At 42.5% G+C, this 23,755-nt stretch overlaps 1 non-coding gene across 1 annotated transcript; it reads left to right on the top strand.

Moving 5' to 3' along the window:
- Positions 1-7,836: 7,836 nt before the first annotated feature.
- TRNAT-GGU (transfer RNA threonine (anticodon GGU)) lies at positions 7,837-7,912 on the top strand. Its single transcript has one exon. It is a non-coding gene; the product is annotated as a tRNA-Thr (tRNA).
- Positions 7,913-23,755: the final 15,843 nt, after the last annotated feature.

Raw genomic sequence — 23,755 nt, 5'->3', positions numbered from 1 at the left:
ATCCAATAAGAAATGAAAAGTATATATTTTGTTTTATGGAACAAAATTAAGATGAACACAAATTTCAAGAAGTCAGAAATAGTAGCATATTTCTTCTTAACAATGGCACGAGCAGACTATAACATTCGGGACTTAAACAGGAAAGGCATCCCTACCACTGTCTGTGCAGTACAGTGGCCTGACCTGTGGTGGCGCAGTGGATGAAGCCTGGACCTGGAACGCTGAGGTCGCCCGTTTGAAACCCCGGGCTTGCCTGGTCAAGGCAAATATGGGAGTTGATGCTTCCTGCTCCTCCCCTCTTCTCTTTCTCTCTCTCCCCTCTCTAAAATGAATAAAAATAAAATCTTTAAAAAACAAAAAAACCCATCATATGCTGGAAGAGGAGCTAGAGGTGGAGAAGCCCGGAATGTCCGCACATTAGGACACGTGAGATGTTCACAGAGGGAAAGGGAAGGTGCAGGTGGCTGGCTGTGCCTGTGCGGGGGAGGGGTCCCTGTGGGAGGTGGCCCTAGGGAGGAGGAGGAGGAGTCCTATCGGAGGGGGCGCTGTGGCTTGGAGGCACGCCTGCAGCCCGGCTCCCAGGCTCCCAGAACTGCCCTTGGGACTCTCCGGCCTCCTCTCTGAACCTATGATTTAATTATACAAGGGCCCACGTGACCAGAATTGGTTTTATTATTATTTAACATAGTTATTTCAATTAAAAAAAATCAACTCTGCACATACTATAGTGCTTAGTGTCGTGTGTGTGTGTGTGTGTGTGTGTGTGTGTGATATAAATTCAAAACAGTGATTCGCCCCTCTAAATCTTAACATTCTATTAGGAAGGATATAAAAACTGCAGAAACAGTTATAATATAAGGCAAAACTCAAACGTAAAATAGATATGGTCATAGGTGCATTTGGATAATGCTCATTTATAAATTAAAAAAAAAAAAACCATACACATTTTATCTGTGCTTCACCAGAATCCTACACAGTAGATTTGGCATCAGGAAAACCTAAATCTCAGAGAGGGTGAGTGACCTCTCCACGGTCACACAGTCAGTCAGCTGCAGAGCTGCAATTAAATACTGCTTTTTATATTTCAAACCCGGATTTTATTCCATTACACCTAGTGGTCGATATATATCATACTTACTACAATATTTACTCCGCTACCTCCTCAACAAAGCCATGGGCAAGCTGTGGAATGAGAGGGGGGGAGGAGAAGGGAGGAGTAGAGAGGAAGCAGGTGGACAGAAAGAGAGACGGCACAGGAGTAGGAGAGGTGAACAAAGAAATGGGAGTGTGCGACCGGAAGTGAGTTTCTCCCCAGGAGCCTCAGCCACCCGAGTTCCCACGATCCCTCTAGTACATGAGATTTCACACTCTATTTAATGTCATGTTTATTTTCCCCTTGAACACTCTCCCGCATGCCTGATACTTCCACATATTAGATGCAGCACTTTTATCCGAGCGTGTTTTCCTTGGACGGCCTGAGGGTTAGGTGAGGCGCCCATCTTTTCTCAGCGGTATCCATTTATTCACCAAGTTCCATTTATCCTCCTGTGTTTGTGTCCTGCCCTGGAAATCAGTTGCCAGGGAGACATTGATGCTCACATATCCGCTCTCTCAGGTCTTTAAAAATCCATATCCCTATTTTGAAATCAGACAGCCTCATAATGTAAATTCCATTGTTTCCAAAAGAATCAACCAGTTGTTAGAAAAGAACAGTGATGCTAATCATGGCTTATTTATAAGATCAGAAGATTTGATCATACAAAGTAATTGATGGTTATGAAAATTGAATAATTTACTTTTATAAGTCTTTTATTTAATAAACCCATGACTAAAATTAGAAGTGGGACAATACAATATTAATGCTTGTAACTTTTAAAGATAATAATAAATAAAACCTTGAAACCTCATTTTAATTCTTAAACAATTTAATGAAGGAAATACACATGCCCCAGTTTTTATTAAATGGATAACAACTTGCTGTGAAAATTAGAATTCATAATATAGGAAATGAATTAAATTTTAAGTGATGAGTTCTCTTTCTGAAAAGTTTTTTTCTTTATTTTAGAATACCACATAGCACATGGAAAAGGTAATTTTGTCTATTTTTTAACTGAATTTATTGGGGTGACACTGATTAATAAAATTAATAAATAATTAAAATATAGATTTCAGGTGTACAGTTCTATAACACACCATTGGTCTGTTGTATTGTGAGTTCACCACCCCAAGTCAGGTCTCCTTCCAGCACCATGTCCCCCTCTACCTTCTTCTACCTCCCCCTCCTCCCTTTTCCCTTGTAATTACCATACTGTTGTCTGTGTCTATGAGCTTGTTTTTCTTTGCTTAATCCTTTCATCGTTTTCACACAGACCCTAACCCCATCCTCTCTGACAGCTGTTCTTTATATCTATGAGTCTTGTTTCTATTTTGTTATTTAGTTTATGTTGTTCATTAGAATCCACGTATATGTGAAATCACACGGTACTTGTCTTCCTCTGACGGGCTTATTTCACTTAGCATAATACTCTCCAGGTCCACCCATGCTGTCACAAAAGCTAAGATTTCCTGGTTGGAATCCATATCTCAGCCAGTGAGTGAGCTTAAGAAGAGTTCAATTAGCTTTCAGGATTCCACTGCATGATTTCATAGGACAGGGCTTTGAAAGCCACATCAGTGGCTCTCAGTTTCCTGCCTGGGTCAGCATTTTGTGACATCCAGGTCATCGTTCATCAACGCCATTTTCCTACACAGTGCAGTCACTGCTATTGAGAAAGCAACCTGCCTGGAATAATAGTGCAGAACCATGGTGGAAGGACACATTCGTACCAGGGTCAGTACTATGAAATTAGACACCTCCTACAGGGGGTGTGCTCTTGAAGATTGAGCTGTTCTGGCAGAGGCAGTTCTTTTGCAAATAGTTATTCAACACACATGCTCTAAACTTGACAGCTGAGCTGGAGCACATGGAGACAAAGCCTTTATTTGTCTCTGTGAATGGGAGAGCAGTAGAATTCTCCTCCCTATGTGTTCCTGTTGATCTTGTTCAGCTAACAGGCGCGCCAAGCCACTGCCGGAACACAATGGAACATTGTTCCATTGGATTGAAAATTGAATTAAAATGTATTTGGAATGGTAATTTGTTGTTCCCCATATCCAAGTTACGGGAAGCTTTACAACTAAATTTGCATTGTTTTCTCTCTCTTTTTTTTTTTCAGGGACTACTTCTGGACCTTATACAAAAACTTAGGGCAAGTCTGAACAAATGATGTTACAAGACCAAGAACAAATGTGTCTCTAAATGAGGAAATAAATTACTTAGAGCAAACTTGTCAGTCAGTATTAAGAAAAAAAAAGATGATTGAGCAAATATGTTTCCTAAAAATTGTATGAATACGCCTGAAAGTAAAATTCTATAAATCAGAGGTACATTGTATGAGAAATCTAAGTGTGAAATATTATTTTTAATTTGCATCAAGGAGAAATCAGCTCATATTCTTTAAGATTCTGCCAATGTAACTAACATCCTCATCCTTTTGACATGACATCCAAACACGAAAACAAACAAGAGAGAAAACAGTACAGGCATCTGTGTATTCATAAGGCAGATGTATAAAAAAAAACCTGAATAAAAGATTTTTGAATTTTATGAAATGTTTGACACCCTGTATTTGAAATATTGGTTTCAAACTTACTGCATGTGTTGGGTGTTCTTCAGGAACTGGTTATTTTCTGGTCGGATGCCTTCAGAAGAGAAGATACATGCACTTTTACCTTTCAGTGTTTGACTTGATTACTAATGTTCTTGCATTGAAACAATGTTACAAACCAGAGAAGTTTAAGTGCATCAGGTACAAAGGGAGGTTTACTACTAACGTTGTGGTACAGTAATATAAAACACGGATCACCAGATCAGTCAGTCATACGCCACACTCTAGATGATGGTGTTATGCTGGATCAGAATATATTACTGTGCTTTGAGGCTGTTAACAGTCGCCTACCCTTTCGGTGACAAGGAAAATCATGAAAGAAAAAAAAGCAACTAATTAATAGGTCAATACCATTCTTTTTTATCGATTTCTTACATATAACATAGTAGAATGCACTAGACATATCAGACTCCACATCTGGATAGTTCGTTAATACTTTTTGGAAAACACACTAAAGAATGGGCTATTCTTATTTTGGTGATTCATTGTTGACTTGATTTATCCAGTATTTTTATTGGCTCAACAAGATGCTGAAATCAAAACTTTCCGGAGAAAATAACAGTGTATCTACTACCTCTGCAGTCTTAAAATTTGGACTGTCAGATTTCCAAAAGGGTATAGGCAGTCCCTGCTGTTCTATATGGCACGTTTCCCCACTCTGCTCATTCAAAGTGTCTAATTAGCAGCCGCACTGATTTCTTATTGCCTTCAGCTCCTCAATCAAGGATTTCTGCTGAAGGAACCCTGCTGCTGGTGCTAGAATTAAAAAAAAATCATGAAACTCATATTCATGTAATCAGCCTATAAACACCACCTCTTCATCACTGAGGAAAGAGTACGGTTATTTCTTTTCCTCTGCACATGCACTAAGACTATCCTTATGTTACTTTCCCCTATTATGTCTGATCTTGGTAATTTTGTGGAATGATGGAAATAAGGGAGAGAAGAAGAAAAAAAATGAAAAATCTTTAGGGTCAAGTGAATTTTTTATAAAGTATGGAAAGACAGGAAAATATCCATCTTGTTGACAAGGACATTTTCAGTCTGTAACAATATGTTCAAAAGAAATGACCCCAAAGACTTAAAACTGAACAAACCCAGCAAAATTATATTTGTTAGATATTTAATTGCTTATTTCAGCTACTACAATTTTAAAATAGGTTAGAGAGATTTATTCACTTAATAATAGCGTTGTCTAATGTGGCATGCATTTATTTAGGCAGTGGGGATAAAAGAGTGAGAAGGAGATAATCTTTGCATCTAGAAACTTATGGAAGAGACAGATAAGAAACAAGCAATTGAGAAGTGTATGTGAAAAGCACAGGCATTCTGGGAGATACAGAAAAGACACAAATCCTAAGAGCATAGAGATTTCCTAATAGAAATGACATCTAACCTGTGTCCTAAATTATAAATAAAATGTAATAAAGCAGGAGAAGCACTTCTCAAGTGGAGGAGTAAGGACTTCTAAAAATCCACACCCCAATTAAAGCAAAAGGAACACTTGCAAAACTAGTCAAAAGTTACTTTTTCAGAACTCTGAAAATTAACCAAAGGCTTGTAACTATCTAAAGAGAAGTATTAAAAAAAAAAAACTGCTGAGTCTTAGTATGAACAACAGGTGTTGTGGTGTTTTAACTTGGCCTATCCCTATCCCCCTCTAAGTAACTATAGCTGTGAAAAACAGCAGCCTAGCAGCCACTGAAAAGGGCAGAATGGGTGTGCAGCCCAGAGGAAACTCTTTGCGAGCATTTGTAGAAAACAATTAGCAACAATTGTTTTACATCATTGCTGCCTAAAGCAGTGATTCCCATTGGAGCTAACAAGTTAACCAAAAGGGCGAAATGAGATATTCATAAAGGACTTTTATAAATTCCAACATATTCCTAGAAATCTAGAATGCTAGACATATAAGCAAAATTGTGCATATGCCCTGGAAAGACCTGGGAAGGTCCTGGTCTCTCATCTCCAACTGGCCTTAAGACTCTGTGCAAACAGGAAGTGAAAGCTAAGTTGAAACTGTCAACTTCCGTTGAAGGTATGCTTTAACATAGATGAAGATCCCCTCTGAAATCCTGAGAGATTTATGGGTTCTGTTCATTGGCTGACACTAGGATAACCAAGCAGACATCAATGGCTCCAAATGACAAAGAAAACATGTTACACAGAATTAATCAAGCAAAGCCACTAAACAAAACAAAATAATAATCACTATCATAGAAGGAGAACTAGAGATTGGCTTTCTAGTCTTGCCATATTATTTAAAATATTCAGTTTTCGCAAAAATAAAAAATTAGAGGTGCAAAGACAGGGAAGTATGACAAATAATCAAAAACAAAGAGCTGCCAATAAAAAAATCTCTGAGGAAGTCTAAGCATTAGATTTATTATACAAAACCTTTCAGTTATTAAAATTAAGAGTTGCCTAACCAGTGGTAATGCAGTGGATAGAATGTCGACCTGGGATGCGGAGGTCTCAGGTTCAAAACCCCAAGGTCACTGGCTTGAGCATGGATTCATTGAAATGATCGCATGGTCCCTGGCTTGAGCCCAAAGGTCACTGGCTTGAGTAAGGGGTCACTGGTTCTTCTGGATCCCCCCCAGTAAAGGCACATATAAGAAGCAATCAATGAACAGTTAAAGTGGCACAACTACACTTTGTTGCTTCTCACCTCTCTCCTTTCCTGTCTCTGTCTCTCTCTGTCTCTCTCTCTCACACACACTCACACAGACACAAAAGTAATTAATTAATTAATTAATTAAATATAGTTAAAGAATTAAAGGAATCCGTGTGTAAAAAATTAAAGGAAAGTAAGAGAATTCTGTCTCAGCAAATAGAGGATATCATTCAACAAAAATTATAATCAAGTAGAAATTCTGGACTGGAAGATTATAATAACTGAAAAAAATTCACTAGGGGTGTTAACAACATGTTTGAAACATCAAAAGAAAAAACTAGCCAATTTGACTATATTTCATTTGAATTTATGCAGTCTGAGGAACAGAACATTTAAAAAGAATAAAGAAAATGAACAGAGCCTCCAAGACCTGTCAGACAGTATCTCTGATTTCCTTCCTGCTGGCCAATCTATTCTTCCTTTAGTTGCTACAATTTGTCTCTTGACTAAATTCTTTCCCAGGTCTCTTCCTTTCCCCAGTAACAGTTATCTCATGCTTGCCCCAACACGTATTTGGGGAGCAGATAACTTGTCTTCTTTGGTTTCAGAGGTCCACAGATTGAGTGACAGTGTGCCCCAGAATGGGTCACACTCAGAACCACTCCTCTACTGAATTTAGATGATTTAGATGATGAGGTTTGGAACTTTTAAGCTGCTGACATTTATATGAGATTTTTGAAATTGAGATGATGCTATCTTGAGCTGAGATTTTTAGGGACCTTGGGGAAAAGTTAATGCATTTTGCATTTAGGATGCAGGTGACTTTTTGAAGGTTGGGTGGGGAACTTTGTTAGGCAAAATAATGACCCCACAAAGTTTTCCATGCCTGAATCCCCATAACCTGTGAATAAATCACCTTACAAGGCAAAGTAGACTTTGAAAATATGATTAAGAATATGATATATGCTTTACTTGCATTTCCTAGTAAGCTGAGTTTCTATATAATTAAGATGCATGCCAATTTTACAGGGCTTAGAGAACAATTTTGCTAATAATTGCTAGCAAGTTGAGGTTCCTGGTTTTTACATATTGACTTTTACATATTTTTAACTAATTTCTATAATTTACTTGAGGCTGAATTCTTGGTTAGAAACACAGCTAACAGTAAACTGTTTAGCTTCAGGGAATTTGGAGGGTTACGTTCTGTTATATGTAGTGTGCTATATACTGACTCAATCCACAGAGAGCTGAAAAGTAGTGATTTTTTCCCCATATTGTTGCCTGTAACTTTAAAAATGTTTAAAAATTTCTGGTATGCCTTTTAGTTAAAAAGATAGCTAAACAGACATCTATTATTCGAGGGGTCACTTGGTCCCAGCATGACAATTCTGGATTGTGTAAATAGAGTGACCATCCCTCCACCACAAGTCAAGACAAAGGCCTTTACCAATCATGAATGAGATGGGTGTCCCCACGATTCCCTTCCTAAAGCCACACTGTCAAGAACTTAGGGCCCTGGCCAGTTGGCTCAGTGGTAGAGCGTCGGCCTGGTGTGCGGAAGCCCCAGGTTCGATTCCTGGCCAGGGCACACAGGAGAGGCGCCCATCTGCTTCTCCACCCCTCCCCCTCTCCTTCCTCTCTGTCTCTCTCTTCCCCTCCTGCAGCCAAGGCTCCATTGGAGCAAAAGATGGCCCCGGCGCTGGGAATGGCTCCTTGGCCTCTGCCCCAGACGCTAGAGTGGCTCTGGTCGCGACAGAGCCACGCCCTGGATGGGCAGAGCTTCGCCCCCTGGTGGGCGTGCTGAGTGGATCCCGGTCGGCGCATGCGGGAGTCTGTCTGACTGCCTCCCCGTTTCCAGCTTCAGAAAAATCAAAAATAAAAAATAAAAAAATAAAAAAAGAACTTGGAAGAATTTGAAAGGTGATCGTATTTTCAGGCTAACAGGTTATGCTGTCACAGTTTCATGGATGCTGGCAGTAGACAAAAGTCTCCCGAGTCTCAGGCAAAAGACTGTATTCCTCAAGGAGCTGGCAGAAGCCACATGTCAGGCTTCACAATAGTTCTCAAGCCCGATGCCTGCCGGGGTGGGGGGGTCTGGTTGGTACATGAGCACACCATGGGTGTGCTATAGAAGGACCAGAGCTTAGGATCCCAAATCTTCTCTAGTGGACAAAGGCATGCCGACTCTTTATTCCGGGAGAAGTCCTCTCTGTCTTCCAAGGTCGTAAATGAGTCTGCCTAGGTCTGGAGGGAGACGCTAGTTCTGTTTTATGAGACTATTCCTTCTGCAAAAAAGGCAGTCTAGAACAAAAGCAGCCGGTCCCCCATGACTCTCTGCTCTCACGACATATCGGCCATGAGAGACCCATGAAGAATTGTTTTCCAACACACAGTGAGTGAAGACAGGTTTCTGAATTTATATTTGTTGTCTTCATCCTAATGTCTGGGTATAGAACTTTCCTATAAAGTCTATCATTGTATAGTTAGAGCCCATCATTGTATGGCTTTATACTTACTTATAAAATCGTTTATTACCGGTAAGTTCTAGCTCCTTCTGAGCCTTCCTGCAAATACACCATGGTGTGCCGGAGTGTTGCCAAGCATCGGGGAGGGGTCACTGTGACTAGAGAGGCTCCTTCAGGGTCTACTAGAAGTGTTTCCTCACATGGAGGTACTCAGATGAGGATCAGCTCTGACTTAATGCACAACAAGCGACCATCTTCTACGTATCTTTGAGGGACAGTCACATAATAGTATTAAGTGGTTATTAGAAATGTCATTTGAGTTTATCTTTCCTCTTCCCTACAAATGTGACTGCTCAGAAAATGATTGTTACTTCCCCAATGTATTCACTCCCAGTGGCTGTTCTAACCAGTTACCACAAACCTGGTGGCTTAACGCAGCGGAAATTGATTCTCTTGCTGTTCTCACTGTTGAGATGTAGAAGTCACTAATCCCTGGGATGTCACTGGGGTGAAATCGAGCTGTTGACAGGGCTGTACTCTCTCTGGAGTCTCTGAGAGAGAATCTGTTCTTGCCTCTTCCAGCCCTGGTGGCCGCTGGCATTCCTTGGCTTGCGGCCAGATCATCATCAGACGAGGGCTTTTATCAGTGCGGCTTGACAGAACCCTACCTGACGTTTTTAGCTTCAAAGTCTTCTTTTCTATCCATGCTTAGTGGTTATCAGGTTTGAATCAGGTAATTGCATAACCACATGCCCTTTGACAGCAAAGTTATCAACAAAGTGCACAGGATGACTTGCAGGAATGGATTCCAAAAATTAATTAATTCACAAAGTAATTGGCAAATAGAAAAGAAACCATTATTTTTACGTGTCGTTTTCTTTCTGCGGTACCTTTTGACATGATAGTTTGATGACTAGGACTCAACCTGAAAACCTAGTGAACAGAGAGAGCTTTTCAAAATGTATGAGCAGGATGTTTCAGAGAACAGACTGCACATCAGCATCAGTAAGGACAGGAGTGCAGTGGTTGTCAACATTTCAGGACTGTAGCAATTACCTAGGCAACAGAGCTTGTGAAAATATAGATTCGTCAGCTTCCCAGCAGGTATTTTCCGGTTCAGCAGGTTAGGGACAACTATCAGGAATCTATATTTGAAGAGGCGTCCCCTGGGAATTCTGATGCAGCAGCTCTGATGACCATGATTTGGAAATCACCAATGAGTGTGTACTGATCTTTAGTGAGACTTCCCATTCAGTGGAGGGCTCACCCATTCTAGCAATGCCAGCACCGTCTGCTTTAGGACCACCCGCAAAGCAAGTTCTTTCTCACAGTGCTGTAAGACTCTCACCACAGCGCCGCTGCACGCACAATCAGCAGAGGCGCAGGAAAAACACAAGATCCACTGTTGTATTCACCTGTCCTTCAGTATCATTTTATATCATTAGTAATTTCAGTCAGAACTCTGCTTCAGCAAATGACCGATAGCTCCGGAGAAAACTCTCTTGGGCTCCTTTGAGAAACTTCCAATTTCACAGGCTATGGACATCGCAGAAAACCACTAAGCTCCTGACAGGGTCCAGCCACAAGTACAACGAGACATGTCAGAAAGGAGGTCAGCATTTTCCTCTCTGGATCTACACCAACCCTGTCCTGTGCTCTCATGGGGTCAGGAGTGGGCAGCACAGCTTTGGGGTTGCTTTGAAATCTCCTTCAAATGACTTCTAGGGGACCCAAGCCACTCCATCTCTGTGCCACACCAGTAAAAAGGGCTCTTCCCTGCTGAAGGTTCTTTATTTTTCTATAGCTATGAAACCTAAAAGCCTTTGGCCGGGCAGACAAGACCCTTAGAGCCGGGTCCCTCCTAACCTTACAATCAACTTTTTTCCACCATCACCCTCAAACCCACAGCTACGGCTCACAGACACAATCTTCCTGGCATTACACTGAGCCCTTGTATGACTAACCTGAACTTATCCCACAAACACAGTTTCCTTTATTCCTTTTCAGGCTGAGGAGATGGTGCCCCAAGCGTCCTCATAACATTCACTTGCCCTGCAATACGACCAGTGCCCCCTGGAGGCGGGCGGGTTGCTTTGACCAACTTTGACACGCTGATGGAAGAGTCTTTCTATGGGTCTCCAGCACCCTGTTTGTTCCTGTCCCTCCTCACATGTCACACTGTATTGAAGTCTTTATCTTACTGGACTATCTTCCCTTCTCAACTGGGAGGGAGGCTCTCGTGTACACGCGAATGCATATTTCTAGCACATAGTAAGCATTCAGTAGCATTTGATAAATGCATGGATGGATGGGTAGATGAAGCCATCACGCAATCCATCACTGGGCTTTTAAACAAGCATTTCCACATGCTGAGAACTGAGCCCTGGAGACCCTTTGGAATTAGTCAACATGTAGTACAAGAGTCTAACAATAAACCTGAAGAAGACTTATCTCGTCCTGTAACGTCGTGCCCCCGGGACACTTTACACTGAGCTAACTCTCTCCACTGGCAAGGAGCATGAAAAAGCTGTTGCTGGACTCCATTCCTGCCAGTAATTAACAGAGTTGGCTTTCTAACAATTGGCAACGTTGAAAAACCGGATAAACAAGCCCACTGTGTCCTTCAAGAGTCTGGCAAAGAGCAAGTTGCTGGAAACTTCAAGCTCAAGAAAGAGCTACTGTCTGGTGGTTACGTCCTGTCCCCATTGGGGCATGGACACATAGGTCTGCAGGACATGTCGCACTTGGCTCCATTATCAGTGTCTTTAGGCTGCTAATCGTGAAGCTCTCAGCGTGTTGCAAGCCCTTGGCTTTTGGACTCCACTATCCAGCATATTTGGGAACTGGTTTTGCAGGGCACTTGATTGGATGGATGTCAAGATGGTTACAGTGGTCCTAAAAGTTGCTACGCAGTTAGTACCTACCATGCTATCAGCTCTTTGCTGAAGGCGGGGTGGAAACTCTACCTGTGGGACTTCCCTGATGACAGCACCCCTGGAAAGAGGTCCCCTTTTCAAATAAAGGCTTCCAGGTTACTCTGCACATCTCCTTCCTCTGTGCTTCCCTTGAAGGGACACAATCTATTCACCGCTAACAAGAACTTGTTACTACAAAATATCATAAGAGAATTGAATTCTTTTTTTAAAAAAAACAAATTGCTCCATCTCTTGGACCCTCTCCTTCTTCCATATGACTTTAAAACATGCCAGAATATGCTTTAAAGTGTTCAGTGTGAAAATGGGTGGCTTAAAAACAGCATATAAATGCACAGTTCAAAGGCAAAGGAGCTAATTAATAAGCTGCTTTCTTCTCTCCTTTTCTGCCTTTTCCTCCCACCGAGCAGCTCTAAGTGCTTGATGTGGAGTTGGGTTGTTTGTTGTTTTTTTTTCTTAAATTATAGCCTGTGTATCATACAGACCTCTCCCCGAGATAGATCGGCCTGGAACAGAAACAGCTTGTGCGCTCAGGGGCAGCGGATATTTTATTCTGGATGAAACTCATGATAAGCAAGCGAATTTAGAAAGCATTTGGTGGAAAACGAAAGGCAGCAACTGAATGCAATAATACAAAGAAAGGGCTTTAAAAATGTGTTCTTATTCATTAGAATTTAATGCATCAAAAGTTATTTTATGTCTGAAGCGAGAAGGACAAGAGTTAGAGAATAGGCCTCACAAAACGAAATCCCCTGAAGGCGTTTATATTTTTCTTCCAGGATCAAGTAAATTCTAAGAGATAAATAATTTCCCATGAAGCGAATGCACTGTGTGTTCCAAGAATAAACACAATGTGTTCCGTTCTTGCTCTAGCCAGCCCACAGCACTGTGTGATTAGCCTCCTCTTGAAAATACAGTCTTGCAAAGTTTTATGTCATGGAGGAAAATTGAACTTTAACTGATTGGAATTGCTGCTTTATGATACAGTTTCCCCTGTGGTCCCCTAGCCAAGAATACAGAGCCACATAAATGTCTAAGTAAATGTTACCTTTCCCAGACGTCAGCTCCAGAGACTGCAGCTGCCACCCTACCCGGCATCCTGCGTCGAGGCTGAACTAATCCGTGAAGGTTAAGAGGAGGTTAATCAATAGAGAATAATCCATTATGAAAATATCTACACGCTCCTTGTTTGTGAGGGAAAGGTGACTGAGAAAATGGGACCTCTCCGCTCACGAGTCTAGCTCCTTGTCACTAAAATGAAGGTCCTGGAACTGCAGCACCAGGATCTCCTGGGAGTTGGCTGGAAATGCAGACTGCCCCCCCCCACCCCCCAGGTCCAACCTCTGATTCAGAGCCTCTGAGTCAGGGTCTGGGCTTAACAGGGCACGGGGGGAGCTCACACGCATTAAATTCGAGAAGCACCGACCTAGGACACAGGCTGTCCCTGGAGGACCTCACAGAGTCTCTGGGGTGGCAAGGCATGTGAGGACAAAGACCGGGACACAAGGCCCTATATGACCTTGGGTGGGTGGCAGAGACCTTAACTGGTTTTGAGTTCAGAGGAAAGCGAGGTCACACTCAAGGGCAAGTTGTTGCAAATGCCGGCAGAGGGGAGCCTCAGTGTGAAACACAGAGCAGGGGAGACCGGCCAGGCAGAGCTGAGAGGGGGGGGATATGGGCAGAGAACATTAAGCTGGGTCTGTGGGTGGGCCTACCAGGACGAAAGGCGCAGAAGGGAAGAGGTAAGACGTGCGCGAGGAGCACCAGCCTCTCACTAACATTCAGGGGTATGTGCGACGTCTTCCATGTGTTCAGCTTGCACAGAGCTTTCTCTGAGTACACATAGCATCATGGGAAGCAACTGTCATTGCTGCAGGCTGAATTGTGCCTGCCTCCCCCCAAAAAAACCCCATATGTTGATAGCCTAACTCCCAAAGTGACTATTTATCCATAGAGCCTTTAAAGAGGTCATCAAGGTTAAATGGGGAGAAGGGTGGGGCCCTGTTCTAAGAGGTCCCTATAAGAGATGTGAAAGACACCAGAGGTGTGTGTACAAATGAAAGGCCATGTGAGGACACAGCAGGAAGGTGGCCCTCTGCAACCCAAGGAGAGAGGCCTTAGTACAATAGAAACCATCCCTGCGGACACCTTGATCTTGGACCTGTGGGAAGATAACTGTTCATTGTTGAAGCCACCCAGTCTGTGGTATTCCGTTATAGCAGGTTTAGCAAATTAGTACAGGGAGCCATAGGCCGGAAAGCCATGTTGATGCCTAAGTATGAACTTGAGCCAATAGTTCATGAATAATGTCGGAGATAACCATCTAAGCAAGATGACTGAAGAAAGATTGGACTCCTTCCTGCACCAGCGAGGTGGAAACAGAGTGGTGGCAGGACACAGGGGCTGGTGCGGAACAAGGTGGCTTAGAATGACTGAGTTTTAGAGAAAAATGCCATGTCACCTTGGAGATCACTTCACCCCTTCATTTAACTGATAGGGAATCCTCGGCTCAGGAAGACATACGGCAAGTCAGGCATCATGGGTTTGTGACTCGTGAAGCCACACGGGGTCCCACACTTAGAAGTCGCACATGCTCGGTTGAATGCTTTGCTGTCACCACCTTAAAATTCTTAATAACTTTTGGACAAGGAGCCTTGCGTTGTTCCTTTGCAGTGGATCCCAGAAATTATACAGCTGCTTCCGATCAACAGTGTTGCCATAGTCATGCTCAGAGCCTTCACTGTGAGAGCTCTGCCCCAGGTCGCCTGACTTTCAGCGCCTGCTTCCTGTGCCTTCATGTGGCCCTGACGCTGTCTGACCAGAGGACTGCGTGGGAGGGAGGAGTGGAACGTACCTGCCGTAAAAGAGAACGAAGGAATTAACAACAATATCAACAACATGTTAACGGGAAGTGGAGAGACTCGTTTCAGAGTAAGGGTAATCCATTCTGTGGAGTTTGGGGGGAGTGAGGCAGGCTGTTTTGCTTGATTCTTTTATTTTGCTTTGCCTTGGGTTTTGTGCATCTGTTTGTAGGTAGAGCACAGAGTGCATTCCTAACAGCTGTGGCTGATGCAATGCTGTGAGAACACTCCATCACTGGAAACCTTCCTGGGCACACCCAGGAGGGAGCTCCCCCGCTGTAAGGCAGTGACTCAGTGCCAACCAGGCAGCTCCCTGACCTTTTCAGCCATTGGCTATGAAGAACACGCTGTAACACCCTATAGGCTGAACCTGTGTATATAAGCTAGCTTGCTTCCTGAATAAAGCGGATCTGCGTCACTGAACCTGGTCTCCGAAGTCGGGTCTCTGCGTCTCCATAGTCCTCACCCCCAGTGGGCCTTGTCCACAACTAGCGCCTGAACAGGGACCCAACCAGCATCCAAGGACGGGTGAGTGACCCTCTGCAATGGGAAACCTTCTCCCTCACCCCCGAGCCCCGCAGGCTCGAGCCCTCTATGCCCTATTGAGAGTAGGTGAGGTAAAGTTAATAAAAAGGACCTTTGTACTTACTAGGAAATCCTCTCAGGTTTCAACCCTTGGCTTCGGGATGCGCCTCTTTGGGACCCTGATACTTGGGCCGGAGGTCTCCGGTGCATCTGTTCAGTGGAAGTACTCGAAGGGCAAACCTTCCCCCTGGGTCTCACTCCTGCCCTACTAGCCATCTCCCGCCGAGGACCCTCCCCCTATTACCCCCTTCCTCCCTATTCGCCCCCCTCCCCTGAGGAGGAAAATGGCTTAGCCTCCAAGTTTAACACACTCGCGGCTGAGCGCGCAGGAACGAAACCAACCGAATTGCTAACTGCGCTATGGGCTCCGCCACCCGAAGAAGCGGAAGTTGCCACTCCCGAGCCCCTTTGCCGTTGGTAAGCTGGCAGGACCCAGCCAGGGCACAGTGGCGGGGTCCACACCCCCTTCTAACACAAGGCAGAGGTTATGCTTGTGTCTTTCCAGAAAACAGCCCTCAGCCAACTTGGATCCCAGGACGAAACATAAGGCCAGTCCCGGTGTCCCAAGATGACCCCTCCGATGAATCCCCCAACCCAGGAAATGGCAGGTCTCCAGAAGAAGACCTCGTGGTCAATGTGCGCACCCCATCACCTGGGGCAATATGAGGGCTTTAGCGGAGCAAGCCCAGAGAATGGCCCCTGATGGGCGCCCAGGCCCTGGTACTCTGTTCCTGCTATGTGTGCTGTGGTAGACGCTGGCTCCCAGACGCGGGTGGAACCCCACGTCTGGGCTGCTTTTCCCCACCCTGGCATTATCCTGCCCATTAAAACAACAACAGCAAGCTGTCATTCATCAAGTCCAACCCGGCCCTAATTAAAAGAGAAGGGGGACCTGTTCATCTTGCTTAGTTCTGTGTGTGTTTTTGTTTTGCTTATTAGATTAAAAACGGGCCCTTCAAGTGAAATAATTCAACGAGAAGCAGCAAACATGGGTGGACAATCAGGATATATCGCAAGAATATAGACAATAATGTATGTCATGCCCAAAATGGTGAATTCATTCTTAAAAAAAAGAAAAAAAGAAGCCCTAGATATAAGTGAAATCTCTAAGGGAAAGAATTTAAAGAAAGAAGAAAAACAGAGGTATTTGTGTTAAGAAATTATATGGAAGGGTCACATATAAGGGACCAGAAAAGGGGGGAAAGCAGGCTAAGAGTTGTAAAGTCAGTCAGTGTAAAGTAATATGGGATTCAAAGGTAGAGAGTTTAAGAAAGAATGGTCAGTAGTGAAGAAAAAGAGGAAAGAGAAGAGTTGGCAATTAGGTTACCAGTCAGTCTGCCTGCGTTTTCAGTAATATCAGAAAGGTTAGACTAAATTGTATGAGACTGGGTCATAATTCGAGGATTCAAAAATAGCTAAGGCAGCTTATTTGTTAAGCAGGAGTACACCAGTGTATATCTGAAGGAGGCCAGTGTATATCTAAACAAAAAGAAATGGGCAGTGAAAAAAAAAAGAGATCAAAAACCCTGGAAGGAGAATGGATACAAAGGCGAACAGGGTAAAGAGGAGATAGTGAAGGCTAACAGACCACAGTCAGAGTGACTGGCCTCGGGAAAGAGAACTGTTTGTTCTCTCTCTCTGCAAAGACAGAAAAGGAGAAAAGGGTAGAGATATTTTTTTTAAAAAAGAGTCATTTTGAAGGACAATGGAGAAAGCCAGTTGCTGGCATGTTTTGTTATAATTACAACGTCTTTTCTATAACTATTGGGGGCTGAATGGGCGGTCTATCATAGACATGTTAAGAAAATGGAATTTCTGATCATCCCACATAAGCCCCATGCCCAGAGCAACGTTGTGCAGCTCGCTTGCCAAAGAAGAATAAACAAACTGCTTATTCAGCAGAATGAAATATAGTGTCTTTTGAATATTTCATGGCCAGGCTTCAGGTATAAAATTTCAGGAGTTAAAATCTGTAGAGTAATAAGTAACTTAAAAAAAAAGAAAAAGAAAATAGAAAATAATCAGCAAAGCAATATTGAAGAGGGAGACCAGAACCACCGAACTGACCAAATTATGGAGGGAGAACAGAATCATTTATTATGAGCCTTAGAGTTAGAGGTTCCGAGGGCGCACACGCATGCACGCACACAACTCGACATTTCTACTTTGACATAGAATACCTAATAAAGTCTGTTTGTGTTTGAAACATAGATAATCTCCCGTAACGTAAAATCAGTCACTTGCTGTTCTTATTGGATACCAATGAATTAAATATATCCTATTAGAGATAGGCTTTGGGTAGTTAGAAGTATTTTCCTAAGAATTTTTTATCATTTATGTAATCATCTGAAACGTTAACTCTTTGAAGAAAAAAAAAAAAAAAGCAGGGGAGCATCGGCCTAGCAACCTTCTGTAACCTTACCCTACAATAGCTGCAACATTCATGAACTCTCTGTACCGCTGGACATCAGGCCCAGAGGAAAACCTGTGATACAGTCTGGGAAGAATTTCCAACGACAGTAAGGCCACTGGGGATGGATGAAGGAATCTGATCAGTGACCTACACTTAGCCACATGAAATGACGCAGCTGGCAGAGGAAGTACAAAGTAGACCACTCAGTTACCCAGGGTCTGTGTTTGTACAATATAGTAGCCACCCACCCTCACCACGGGGAACCCTAAGCTATCTTACTTCTCACCCACCTCCCTCCTTATTCTGCAGCCTATCTCTTCACTTCCAAAAAAGGGTAAGTCTGATGCACACATCAGTCACCAGGACTTCATGGAAACACGGTGTGAGGACTTAGTGCTTTTAGTGGCAGAAATGTAGAGTTGGAAACAGATTTTCCTAAGTAGACCTTCATTGCGTTCTTTCTTTTCCAGTTAAATTGCTACACAGAACTTTCTCTCCTTCTTTCCACGCCTCTGACATGTTCAGGAGCTTCCAGAAACATCAGTGACAACCTGGGCAGGTTCGAGAGAAGGAAGACGCAGAGCAAAGCACGTAAACCTGCTTTTACTGGAGCCCTTCCCCACAAAGGCCAGGTGAGGGCTCCCCGGACCCCCGGACGTGTCTCAGCCGGGCACTCTTCCTCTCCAAGAAGGGCTGTACAATGCCCTCCCCCGTTCCCGCACGACCTCGCCATGGTTCCTCTAGGTTTCATTATTTAAATAGAATATAGTAGAAATTTGATGATTAATTCCAAAAGCAAATAAATGAGTAGCTTTTAAATAAATAACAATGTATGTTCATAAAGTTATAAGAAGCGTACATAACTCAATTTTTTAAAAAAAATATGTTTCCTCATTTAAAAAGAGTATATCACATAAAACTTTACACTGCAACTGTCTTGCTCTCTCTTTTCTGATATCAAACTGTGAGAGATATATTACTGAGCATTAATAAGAAAGGATGGGTCCGAGTATAGATGCCTCTATAAACTCAAACCCAAGAAAGAAAATGTGGGCAGTGGTCGAGTAAGATTGAACTACCATTTAGCAAAACAATATGGAACATTACAGCCCTATATCAAATTCTTCATGTTCCTTTCTCCTATAGGAGTCCAGAGAAGAGGGAAGAAGCTATTCAACTTAAGATAGCTGTCTGCAAAAAATATGATTTATTATAAAGGCAGATGTAACATGCTTACAAACAAAGATACTTTATTTCATTTGAACATAGAGGTTCATTGGTATATATATGGCTTTGTTCTCAACCAATATAATTATAAGGGAGGTTGAGGAATGTCATTCCAACCCTAATTTTAACAACTTTATTCTGACATGTTGCATAGACATCTATCTGTTCCTACAAATTAGCCCCATTCCTAAGGATCAAGGAAGGCTGGAGATGGTCTTAGAAGAATATAGAGGAGGATAAAGACAATGGACTTAAATGTCAGACAGCGATGGGTTTGAGGCCAAGTCATACAGTTTATGAGTTGGATAATTTTGGAGAAATAATATATTTTCTCTAATCTTTTAATGAGTCTAACTATCTTGACACGCCAAAAGAAGCTAATACCCACATCATCCTTATCATGTGGGTATGGGAATTAAATTGAATAATGAACGCTCAGGCAGTACCTGGCACAGAAAAGATTCCTGGCAAGTGTTGACCATACCCAGCTGGCTCATCTTTAGAAGCATTTATGGGCAGAGTTGTTCACTAGCCTCAAGTAGAGGAGTGGCCCTACTTGTCATGACATCCACATGGAGTACAGCCCTGGCGAAAACAGAGGAATGAGACTTCACTAGATGGCAAGCAAGTGCCAGAGATTCTGGGGAAGTGGCCTGGACTGGAGCTGGACCGGCACCCATGAAAGAAAGAAACCTCCGAGTTGCAAAAGCACTTGCTCATGTGAGGTCAAGTAGCCTTAACAAAAATCTTATTGCCCTGCCCTGTGGACAACATAGGCACTGTGGACAAAACTAAAAACAGGAATGACAATACTAAATACATGTGCACTTCAAAATGATCATGATTCCTAGCCAGATCTTTCAATCATGATCAATAACCATCAATGAGAAAGTAGACGTGCCCAGTGTAGTGTCCCCTTCTGGGCCCCACACTTCCATTCAGGCCTCCTTCCTGTCCAACCACGACCATCTTCCTGTATCCCTCAGCTACTCCCAGCAATGATGCATTTGTAAAACTAGCTTTATAAATAAATTAAGAAATGCAAAAATGTGGGAAAGAGCTTATAGGAGCTTTTACACATACGTGTAAAATTCCTATATGGAGAAGGAACTCCAAAGATTCCAATTTCTTCTTCAATTTCACAAAGGAAAGTATTATGAGGACAAGTATGCTTTATAGGGCGTGTCTTTTATCAAATGTCCATAAAATGTATATAAAAAGAGATAGTATAATATACAAAAAAAATTATTTAGACGAAGAAACTAAATTGGTCTCTGACACAATACAATGAATCAGCAAGTTAAAAAATAAACGTTTGGATTTTTTAAAATCTCCTAAAATAACAGTAAATTAGAGAAGAATAAATAAAATTGTGATTACAGATTATTTAGAAAATATCCAAAGGATTGTTAATATATATAATATATACATATATATTCTTTCTATGTAGCTCTATAGATCTATATTTCATATATACATAAATAGAAATGAGTATATAATTTATACATAAATAGGTACATAGATAAATAGATATAGGTTTTTTTAAAAGTCTTATGTATGTATTCACAGATTCATGGCTTATTTCCTGGTTGGAACATAGTATAATTAACTACATCCAGGGAATAAACTAAATTTTAAAAGATTATCTCAAGCCCTGGCCGGTTGGCTCAGCGGTAGAGCGTTGGCCTGGCGTGCAGGGGACCCAGGTTCGATTCCCGGCCAGGGCACATAGGGGAAGCGCCCATTTGCTTCTCCACCCCCACCCCCTCCTTCCTCTCTGTCTGTCTCTACCCCTCCTGCAGCCAAGGCTCCATTGGAGCAAGGATGGCCCGGGCACTGAGATGGCTCCTTGGCCTCTGCCCCAGGCGCTAGAGTGGCTCTGGTCGCGGCAGAGCAACGCCCTGGAGGGGCAGAGCATTGCCCCCTGGTGGGCAGAGCGTCGCCCCTGGTGGGCGTGCCGGGTGGATCCCAGTCGGGCGCATGTGGGAGTCTGTCTGACTGTCTCTCCCCGTTTCCAGCTTCAGAAAAATACAAAAAAAACAAACAAACAACAACAAAAAAAACACCAAATATATTGAAAAATCAATAAATTGTCCTATATGTTAGCATGTTAACATGTTGGAAAATAAAATGTCGAAATGGAGTCCATTTATTTCAGTAAATATACAGTGAACACACATTATAATGAAGTGTGTCAACATTACTGATGGACAGAGAATATGTGACTAAATGGGAAAATGACCCATAGTCTTCTACTGGATAGCTGCATATTTTAAATCTGTTCAAATATATTTATAGAATGTATGCACCTCAATTTAATATCCTAATGGAATATTAAGAGTAGAGCTTTAGTTCTAAAGTTAGCCTAAAAAAATAAATAAATAAACGCTAGGAATAACTGAAGATATTTTTGAAAGAAAAATAGAATAATAGGTGGAACGTGCCTTCGCATATATTAAAAAGTACATAATACAGGCAAGCTGTGATGATCAAACTTGAACAAGTATAGACAGAGTAATGTATTGATACTTGAGCAAACAATAAAATGGAGATGATAATACAATCCAGAATACCATATCAATAAATTATTTTGAAACAATTGATTAACCGAAAAGCACAGTACCTGAACAAAGCCAAAATAAACCTCAGAAAGTTTATTCATAATAAAATAATAGAAGATATTATAGAGACATAGCTGTCTGATCTTCCTCAAAAGAAAATGAGATAGAATTTATTTCCCTTTGCTTAATCCCTTCACCTTTTTCTCACCCAGCCCCCAATTGCTGAGTGAAAAAAAGGGAGGGATTTAGCAAAAACAACAACCACAAAAAACTCAGACACAGACAGCAGTATGGTGATTACAGAGGGAGGTAGAAGAGGGTACGGAATGGATACGGTGGTGAAGGGAAACTTGATTGGGGATGGTTAACACGTGGGGCAATTTACAGATGATGGGTTGTGGACTGTGCACCTGGAGCCTGCATAGTTTTGTTGACTGGGGTGTCACCCCAATAAATTCAATTAAAGTTTAAAACGTGGGATAAGTAACATAGGGAGAAAAATCAGTAGATTTTGCTCTGGAAGATTTAAAACTTTTTTATCTCAAAATGTAACACCAGGAGTCTACTTCCAAAAGTAAGGTTTGGTCGGTCTACCCTTGAGCTTTGCCTAAACAGAACAAGGCAGCGTGAACTCTCTCCCCCGAGCTTTCACTGAACACTGAGAGAGCACCCAGGTTTCTGTGGGCGCTCACAGTCCTGTGGGCCCCTTGCTGTGTCAGGAAGGAGGGAGGGGACCCTGGAGAGCTGGCAATGGTCTGTCTCTCACTCAGGGGCTGACAGTTTGTGTTCCATTTGTAAAATTGCATCACGCTGTGCACCTACAACGTGTGTACTTTCTGGGGTGCGTGTTATCCTTCGATAAGAACACACAAAATTAAACTTTTAAAATGACTCTTTGAAATCAAGGTTTAGCTGTGATAAAAGGATACAATTGGCAGCCAAAATTGATGAGACAGGAAAATTACAGCTGTGTTTGGAGATGTCGGAAGAAATCTGCCAATCCGGAAGACCTCGCACCGGAGTTTTAAAAGGTCACATTAGCCCAGGGGGCAGGAGACAAAGCCTCAGGCCATAAGCAGAAACTGCATAAATCCAGAACCCCTGCAAAGTGATGTCTTAAGTGGGTGAAGAAGGGAAATCCCTACCCTGGAGATAGGCTTGACAGTTTCACCCTAAAAGAACATGTGGCCCTTAGCAATTCTTAGCTATAAGCTTGCATATGGGGTGTAAAGTCAGAAGCCAGGGCTACCATCACTACAGCAGTCCGGCCCATGCAGGTTCGCATTGGATTCGGACAGTCGGTAAAGAAACAACGGAGCCAAGAACTGATGGGATGTCATCTTTAATTCTAGATTGCACCCGGCGGGCAAGTAAAAACACACACTGGGCTCCAAAACCCACTCACACTCAGTGCTCACAAAGCTACTGACTTATCCGAGTTTCCTAGAATCAAAGGTTTCTAGCTCACCAGACTTATTCACCTCTGTTCCCCATCTCCTTCCTTCTCCCTGCACAAACTCTACACAAACTGGCTTCTCACTCAACACTCCGCCATCTTGGCTACCTCTCCTGGCCTCCTCCACGTGGCCTCCTTCTGCTCTCTGCTCTGCTCTCTCCTCTAATCTCAGGAACCAAGAGCCCAAGCTCCCGCTCTGCCCCTATTTTATAGTGTAGAAATCCAAACCTTTAATCCAATATACAAAACAGGGAAGTCTCTAATACAAAGTCACTTCTCTGAGGCATGATTGGATTGTACCACCCCACATCAAAAAGGGTGGAAAGGCTTAATCCCAAAACCAAGCCCCAAGCGACAAGGATTCTCAACACACATTAATATTACCTGGGCGACGGCCTCACGTGGGCAGCGCCATCTTTAACAAAGTGAGCATAATACATTTTATCTGCCCAACATGGGGCTAGAACGCTACCTCTGTGGCCTCATAAATCCAAATCAAAACTTTGTTTTAATGTGGTCTCCAGGCACTGAAAAGAGCTAATGTAAATCATTTCTAGCGTTACATTCAGTTTTCAGAAAGTTCTACAGATACTAACTATTCCAAGGACCATATGAATAGATGAGGGGACATGTCACCATGACTGAGAATCCAACAGAATCGGCTCCAAACAGACAGAAGGTGTTGGAATTATCAGAGAAGTGACATAGGATGTTAACATACTTAAGGGAGGAAAAAGGAAGGGCTTAACAGTGTAGTTAAGGAAAGACCAAAGTTGAACAGGTAGCTATTATAAAGAAATAAATTTAACTTCTAAGAATAAAAAATATGATTATTAAAATTAGAAACTCGGTGAATAAATTAAATAGTGCATTCGAGGCAGCTGATGCCAGAATTAATAAACTAGAAGAAAGAGAAATATCTAAAATGCA

The sequence above is a fragment of the Saccopteryx bilineata genome, chromosome 12, assembly GCF_036850765.1.
Source record: "Saccopteryx bilineata isolate mSacBil1 chromosome 12, mSacBil1_pri_phased_curated, whole genome shotgun sequence".
NCBI lineage: Eukaryota > Metazoa > Chordata > Mammalia > Chiroptera > Emballonuridae > Saccopteryx > Saccopteryx bilineata.
Note: the sequence above shows the minus strand (reverse complement) of the source record. Positions and strands in the feature narration are given on the sequence as shown.